Source organism: Condylostylus longicornis, unplaced genomic scaffold, assembly GCF_029603195.1.
Source record: "Condylostylus longicornis isolate FDR11 unplaced genomic scaffold, ASM2960319v2 ptg000160l, whole genome shotgun sequence".
NCBI classification, from domain to species: Eukaryota; Metazoa; Arthropoda; class Insecta; order Diptera; family Dolichopodidae; genus Condylostylus; species Condylostylus longicornis.
The window spans coordinates 322845-332443 of NW_026578128.1; positions in this window are offsets into that span (position 1 = coordinate 322845).

Genomic DNA, 9599 nt, shown 5'->3' on the forward strand with positions numbered 1-9599 from the left:
CCTGTATACAGATGTGTAGCATATTTTTAGATGTGTTGGGTAAAGTTAAATTTTACAGCCTGGAAAAAGATTCTCAAGAATTCAAATTTTTTGAATTCTTATTTTTTAAACATTTAAGTTTTCTCTCTTAAAGAACAGTGCTGGTACACTGAAATTTTGAAATTTTAATTGGATCCTTGTCGGAAAATTAAGAACAATGATTTCCGACTCTGTGTGGTAAAGAGTATAATTTGAAAACGGAACACTATATTTTATTTCTATCCTCATTAGTAATTATATAAAGATGGTTGTATGCTGTGTGTCCCTTATAGAATACTACACTATTAATTCCATCATCATAAAACTTTAGGAAAAAGCATATACGGTGGTTTTTTTAAAACGACATGAACAGTGGACATGATCCACATGCATGACCAACTTGCGCGACCAACAGGCATGTCCAACTTGCATGACCAACTTGCATGACGAATATATAAGATCAACTTGCATGACCAACTTGCATGACCGACTTGCATGACCGACATGCATGACCAACATGTATGTCCAACTTACATGACTAACATAAAAAACTTGCATATCCGACTTGCATGACTAACATACATAACAAGATTTCGCAAATTTGGTTGATGTACTTCGGTAAAATTCGCAATAATGAAAAAATCCTTTTTTTATCAAGAAAAAGATGTTAATGCTTAAAAGACGTCGAGAAGTTTGTTAAAGCACTAGAAAAATAAGATAGAAAAAGTGCTATTCCTTTCCCCTTAAAACTTAACAAAGCCCGACAGGTTAGGTAATTATAAATTCCTTTTTAAAAGATTGAACTTTTCAAAATAAACAAAAATTTTTTTACGTCGAAACAAACTTTTGTTTTTGTAGACAATAATTTATGAGTCTCTCTAATATATTGACTTTTTATTTGAATGAACCTTACAAATTGTACATACACACAGCCACATAAAAGTACATTATAAATAAAGTGCATGAACGTATACCATGTTCTGGGTTTAACAGAAACCTGCGTATAATTTTACATTATGCGCATAAATTTCATGAAAATCATAAATTCTCAAGTGTATAAGGTAAGTGTAGCTAATACTGACAGTGGCGGTAATACTGACATACATGAGGTTTTTTATAATTATTAAGAGATTTTCTCTATACAACATATATATATTTTTTTATTTCTAGATTAATTCAAATTATCGCAATACTTTCTTTTATTTAGTTTTGAAATAACTCCAAAATATTGAACATAAATCAGTTTTGTTTCCATAGACATAGCAATGGTGGGTTGAATTGGAAAATTTCTTATACTTTTTGCTTAATTTTTCCGATTTTGTTTTTATTGTTTTTTGACTTATTTGACGGTTAAAAATATATGTATTTATATTAAATTAAATATTTTGATTATTCTTTATCTTATTTTATAAGTTATTCGGAGTAAAAACGTTAAATAAATAAGAATTTTAAAAAATAATTTCTATCAGTATTAGGAACATCTAAAATTCGACCCTGCTTCTATTACTGACATATGTGTCAGTAATACGTCAAAAATCCGTATTTTTACAAATGTCGTCATTTTTAGAATATTTAAATTTTTATTTTCGTATTTATTTAATTAAAATCGAATTTGAATTTTCTTTCTAATGTCCGAATTCTGACACTAAGAATTTACTACAGGTTCGGAGTATTTTAGCTTTAAAAACGGGTGTCGGTAATACGATCTAAAGAGGGTCAATATTATGAACAAAATTATGTCAGTATAAAGTTTTAATTTTGATATTCATTTTAATTAATTAAAATAATTTCTTTATACTTTAAAATTGTTTAAACTATTTCTGTCGAATGAAAATCGATTACATTTGTGAAAACTTATATCTGACTGCGACCTTTTTACCTTTTTAATAGTGATATTCGTCTAACAAATTGTGTGTCAATATTGTATACAATACTGTCAATAAAACAGTACAATTCGCTTTCTAAAAAAATGCTTTGAAATTACTGTAAACGTTAACGTCATAACAAATATCACAACGGAAATGGTTCTTTTTAAATAAGAAAAGGAGTCCTTTTTAATAACCCGAAATGTTGTTCCAAAAATTAAGAATGGGTTGCTCTCGTTACGTACTTAATACATAAATAGTCTTTGTTAAAGCAAAAAGCAGCTTTAGAATAGGCTTATTAGCAGCTTTAGAATATATTGATATGATTTCTTATAATTTCGTGTGATCGGTACATCATATTTTAGGTATTCTTTATAAGAATACATCTGTAGCAAATATTACTTATAATACTTTATAAAAAATTATATAATTTCGAATTAGATTTTCATAAATATCTTTTAAAAATTTTTATTTATTCATTGTTGCATATTAAGACTACTAGTAAAAGTACATTCTACAGTAATAATAAATTCAAATCAGCTGAATTTCACATATTTTTACCTTTAATTCAATAAAAAATATTTTTTCTATTTTTGTTTGAATTATATTTTGATTCATTTTTAATTTTTTTTGAAATAAGATGAAATATCCGTAGAAATCCAAATTATTATTCCATTTTTATTGAATATTATCATTTTAACCATTTTAAACCATTATTCATATATAGAATATGGATTACAGCATATAAAATTACATTGTCAGTATTAGGAACACAAACTGTCAGTAATAGACACAAACATTTGCGGTTATGTCAATATTAGGAACATTTTTTCTCTTCGTCTTTAATCGAAAAATTATGAATTAAAAAATATTTTGATTAAATAATTTTATAAAAAACATTATTCCCAATTATCCAAATTATTCAAAAAATCGGAAATACGATCATTTATTGTGTCCCACATATAAAATATCTCACGCCAAAGTTGAATTTGTTGCGAAATATGTCAGTAATGGGGACACTTACCTTATACGAAAAAAGAAGCATAAAAATAAAATTTATTATAACATTTTTTCTACACCTAGTATCTAAAAAACACATTCTTATTCATATATATATCATTATATTTACATATAGTTAATGTATACATATGATTAGGTATACGTGATTCAAAAATAATTATACGTGTATCCGGATAATCATAACCTTTTTCATTATATTTGTATTTAACTCACTTTAATAAATTTTACAGATTTTTATGTACCTAGTTAATTTAATAAAAATAATTTTTTTTTTTAGCATTAAATTTTTTAATAGTACCTATATAACTTTACATTTCATGGTTGTACATAAATTTAATGGTAGTCAAAATGGTTAATTTCTTAAATAGATCGAAGAAGAAAATAATCAAAATGATTTTGATTCATGTTGCGAATAGATGTCTGTATAATACTGTATAATATATTATCTGTGCAGCATGCAATCATATACAAACTGTGTTGTATTATCTACATCTTGTAATTTCTGGAAATAATAGACGGATTGCATTTTATACATGTCATCAGATTATGTTCAACATTTTAAAAATGTTCTCAACAAATTGATAATTTGTAATATGGTCATGTGTTTGAAAAGAAAATCAAAGTCCAGTTATACGTTATTATGTGTGTTGTATTTTATACAGAAAAACATTATTTAAAAGATATCTGACAAACTAAATTTAGTTTTGTATGTGAAATTCAAAATAAGCCCACACTTTTTTTTTTTTAATAATGAATTTCTCAATTTATATCTATAGTGTGTTTATTAAAATGTAATTTTAACCATAAGTATAATTTATTGATAAAACCTGAATTGTTTTGTTCGAACAAAAACAAAAATATTTCATTATAACATGACATAATATAACATCAAACATGAATCAAACACCATAAACTAAAACATATGCTATCGAACATGAATCAAATATCATAAATCAAAATACATACCATCAAACATGAAGCGAACATTGTAACACAAAACATAAATCAATTATAAAAATTAAGAATGAATCAAACATTATAAATCAAACTATATGCTATCAAACATAAATACAACATCATAATTGAAAATACATGTTATCAAACATGAATCAAATATGATTAATCAAAATATCAAGTATCAAACATCGATATTTTACATTCAAAGGATACCGAGTAATACTTTTATTTATACACTCAACATTAAATTAATTTAATATTATACAAGATTACCGAAATTATTTGGGATAAAAAATGAGTACTGTTATTTCTTCAAATTTCTGTTCAAGTTGTTTTGTTTTTTGCAACGTCAAAAAATATTTGGTTATTGTTAAATTTCATGCCCTTGTTATTCACCTCTTTTCTCTTTCATCTATTCCTGAAATTAAATCAATCATGTGAAATTTATTACTAATTTGAACTTAAAGAAGCAATATTTCCAAATTTTTTAATTTATCGCCATTATAACAATATTTTTCTCAACAAAATACTTAAAATTAATGAGAAAAAATTTAATGCAGAAAAAATTTTACCAAAAAAAAATTTCTATTCAAAAAATTACACCAAAATTTTTTGTTGAAATTCAATGAGAAGGTGAATTTTTTCTTATGTTGCATAAATATAATTTTAACAATTTTTCTTCTCCCGTACTTCTTTTCTAACAATACATACATAGTTACTAACCTATTAAATAATAATATTGAAAATTACGATAATAAAATATAACTACCATTATTAATATAATACTATTATTACCTGTAATATCATAGTTAATCTATTATTCGGTGAACATCAAAATCATTTTTAATCTCCAGTCGTGAAATTTTTAACTAGTTATTATTAACTTCTTATATTCACATAACTATAGGCATTCAATCTCAAATTTCATCATAATTTTTCTAATAAAATTCTTCAATTATAAGAAACTATACAGTATTTGTATATACATATATTAAGTATGATGATTATAGTAACGAGTATATTCGTATAGTTATATATAATACAGATGAACGTGTAAACGATGACTATTATAAAAATTTAATATAAATTTATGATTTTCATAATATAATTATTATTATTTCATTATAAATACTATTATGACACCTTATGAGTAATTTAAAAAAATTTGATGCAAGCACGTTTTTTTTTTTTGTTATAGCTACCACACGAAATTTTTTTTAAGGTTCGATAAATAAAAAAGTTAATTAGAGAGTAGTCATGTTTTTGATAATACGAGTACAAGGTATATTTTTCTCTTCGTGAAATTAAATAATGTTATCAGCACATTTTTAACGAAATTTGTGTTAACGAATAGTTGTGTTTGTTTTTTAACGAATATGTGACTTGTTATAAATAACAGGCTTAATAGCGTATTCTAGCTAAAACTAAATAATACGTACATTAATCGCAACGCCAAACATAATATGTATATATACGCCCGACTTTTAAGAATTTCAATTTCCCATCCAAATGTTCCGCTCCACAAATTGAATTTAATAGAAAATCAAGTGTAAATAAATACGATAGGCCCAATTGCTAAATTCCGCAATACGACATATAAAGATTTCAAATTCCAAATTTTTGTACTTGTCAAAAGTTTGGTGCAGTTAATGAATGACTCACATTAAGTATTCTATTATCTATGCCTACAATCTATTATCTATACAACATACAGTAAGTGAAAGTCAATTCAAATCTTCAATGGGAGCGAGTTACTCCTTTTATATTAAATCAATCATATTTTTTTTAATTACATTAAAAAAATTCAACTTAACTGCAATTTAAGTTAAGATTTTTTAAGCTTGTAGTAAAAAAAAAAAACAATAATATGTGATTTATAAACTTCAAGTTTCTTTTTTAAGTACACTAAGCTATAATAAAATAGTAAAAAAAAAAATAATAATTAAAAACTGTTATACTGTATAATAACATCGTTATCTTTATTGTGGTTGTACATACATACATGTATATCATACAAAATTTAAAGCAACAGCCGATTTAAAAAATTTTTTTTTTAATTTTCTTATAGATATTATAGTGATAGGGTGAGGAATATGATAATATAGTGTATAAAGGTTCTTCTAAAAAATGCCGGCTTATACAATATTTTTGGAAGGTCATATTGTAAATTGTATGAAATAATGTATCAAACTAATTTTTAATAACTTTAGTATAATAGATTGCAAAATTATTCAAAAAAGCATGTTAAAGAAGACATATAATTCCCTGATTAAATTATTCAACTCCGTTGCTTTAATCAAAAATTGCAATTAGTTTGTAAAAAATTACAAAATGTTTGATTGTATGCGATCAAACAGTTGTATGTATGCGTGCTTGACTATAAACCTATAGAATTCAAATAAGTAATCAAAAAGTTGCAAAACTAAATATTGCATGTCTACCAGAGTCCTAAAATTAATGTTAAAAAATTTGAAATAATCGGGAAATTTACCAAAAATATCGTTCCTTTCATACATATTTTTTAAGTTCCTTTAAATTTTTTTTTTATTTTATTTTTTTTTTCATTAATTTTTTTTCTTTTTAATTCTCAAGAGGGAAATTTTTGTCTTAATTATTGCATGTAATAATAAAATTGTGCTATATATTAAAAAATTATTGTATTTTGTAAAATATATATACTTACGTACATTATATAAGAGCTTGTATATATTATTATATGAATTTAGGCAGCAAGCGTTCATACACATACATGTATGTATGTGTGTTGTTTAAAACCTTTTTTCAATTATCATAAACCTAATGTTACCCATGAAATTAATATTTTGATGACTACACCTTTCCAAAATTATATAGTATAGGAAGCATATTGCCTATACAGTTGGATAACTACAATCTTACTTGTATTATTATTCCGACACCTCTGTATATACATATATCATACTTGTTTTAAACACGAGCAACATTATTATTTTTTTTTTGTATAATATGAAACTTTTTATAATTGGATTAAGTTTAAGGTTTAATAAAGTTCATTTTAACTCTCTTTAGTGATAATTAGTTCTCTTTAGTGAAAGTTTATCTCTTATATTTTTTTTTTTGCTTTATTAATATAAATTATATGTATTTGTATATATGTATAAATGTACAATATATAATACATGAATATTTATATTATAGTACGTATACAAACTATTAAAAATGAAGGTTAATTAAAGATAAGCCATAGTGATAGTTTGATAGTAGATAAAGATTAGTTAAAATAATAATAAGCTTTATATACGTGATTTCTTTGTGATTATTACGATATTACTTATACAACATGTATTTACAAAGTATGTACTTACTTATGTATAAGTATGTATGATTGTTGTATGATATTTATGGGGCACCATAGTTAAAAGAAAGAATTATTTTAGAAAGAAGAGAAGAAGTGAGTAATATGTTAAGATTTAAAAGTGGATAATAAAATATTAAAGAAGTGTTAAAAAGTTTTTTACAAAATATACAGTTAGGTAGGATTATAAGCTTGCTGTATGGTTTATGGGGAGTAAAACATATTAAATTACAAACAATAAATTTTTTTTACATAAAAGTCATGTAAGTCAACTGAAGAAGGTGAATTTTATTACCCTTACCGTAAAATTTTTTAGTTAATATTTTTAAGTATATATGTAAAAATTATAGTTTACTTGAATATATAAAATAAAATTTTTATTTTTACTTGATATATGTATGTTACGATATAATATACTTAATTAATAAAATGGCGTAATATTAAAATTTAAGGTGTTAAACATTAAAAAAAATATTTTTAACTACTTGTATATTAAAAATTTTTAATTATTCTTATTAAAAATGCTGTATTAATATTTTTGAAGCATTAAATTTTTTTTCTTAATATTTAATCTAATATAATAGTTGAATACATTTATAAAATATGTTCAGTCGAACATATTGACTGCTTTTTATATACGAGCTTTGACATATCGGACATATCAACAGTTTAAGTTAAGGACATATCGTAATTTTCGTTAAATTTTCATTATGTTCCCTTTCCTATTTCTGCAATTGTCGAATTGAACACTTTAAAACAAGTCGATGTGACGGAATCAGTTAATAAGTAACGAAAATTCAATATCAAAAACTTATAGATTTGATTCTCTTTATGAACTGAGACTGGTGTAAATTGACAACCAGTATATAAATCTATATACAACGAAATATACCATCAAAATTTCACTTTATTGAGAAGGTGAGAATAATTAACACAATAGTGTTATAATTTTAATTGAAATTTAACTAGTTCGGTCTAATTCGCCATAAAGTATCAAACAACCAAATAAACAATCAAACTCCTGTTTTCATACAAAATTAATATACATAATTGAATTTGACAAAACTACGATAATTTTCAGCAGCAAAATTTTCTTGTTTTAGAACAATATAATTAAACTTTTATATTGTATAACACTTTTTGTTAATTGTTATAATAATCTTTAAATAAATTTTTGAAATTCAAAATTTATTTCCAATTAATTTTAATGTCAATTGGAATTCTTTTTATTTCTCACATTACTCAAAATTTTAAAGAAACACACACTAAATTAAAATCAATTTTTTTTTTTTAAATTGTGGTCTTAAAAATATTTTAGGCAAAAAAAAATTTACGAATAGCAATTTCTTCCATTCATCATTTTTCAATTTATAAACTATTAAAAAAGAAAAGAACCACAAAAATTTCTTGTAAAATTTCTAAAATATCCTTTTTTCTTTTAATAGCAATAATAAATTTTTCCAAAAGTAAATTCAATATTATTCGAAATATACCTACTTATACGAGTATATAAAAATTGTCTGACCATTTTAAATATATTTTGATTGCTATTGTTCGTATTCCAAAATATATTTACAAAGTCATTCTATACTACCCAAATAAACTAAATCCAAAATGATATGAACATTAAAATTGAAAAGGATCAACAACAAATAAAAAAAAAATTAATTGTCATTAAAGAAAAAAAAAACTATAAAATTGTGTTTTCAATTTAAGAAAAAAATTTAAAAAAAAATTTATGTTGATTCCTGACCGACCACACACGATCAACCTGAATTAAATAAACCAATACATAAAAATTATATACATAAACCAATATACACACACAGAGACGAGTCTATAAGAAATGAATTTTAAAAAAGTCTAGCTAGGATAATAAAATATATTGGAGAAATTTTTATAAAACCACAATAGTGTCCCATTAAAAAATTTATATCCTTATTGTCTGTTATCAATATTCTTATACTACATATACAGAAATTGGTAGAAATTGGTAGAAATTTGGTTGATGAACATTAATTTTGTATTTAAAAATTTATTTGTTGTATATCCAAATTTATTATTATTTAGATTATAGATTGTAAAGAAGTGGTGCACCGCGACCAGAAGGTGTGCAACAGTGCACCGCGACCAGAAAATATAGATCTATTATGGTCCCAAATTAGTTGCGGGAGAAAGCTCTACATTATTATTATTTGACTTGCATATTTAGTTTGCCGAAAATGCTTTCGATAGTAAAGATTTTTCGACCAACACAAGATTTGAATAAAATTTCATTTACAATTAAATTGTAGTAAAAACTCATAAAAATTTTCGAAGAAAATACATTGAAATTTAACTGTGCTCTCGTAGGAAATTAAAAATACATAAGTATTCGTTTGTACTCGAAATTCGTTCAAAAACGA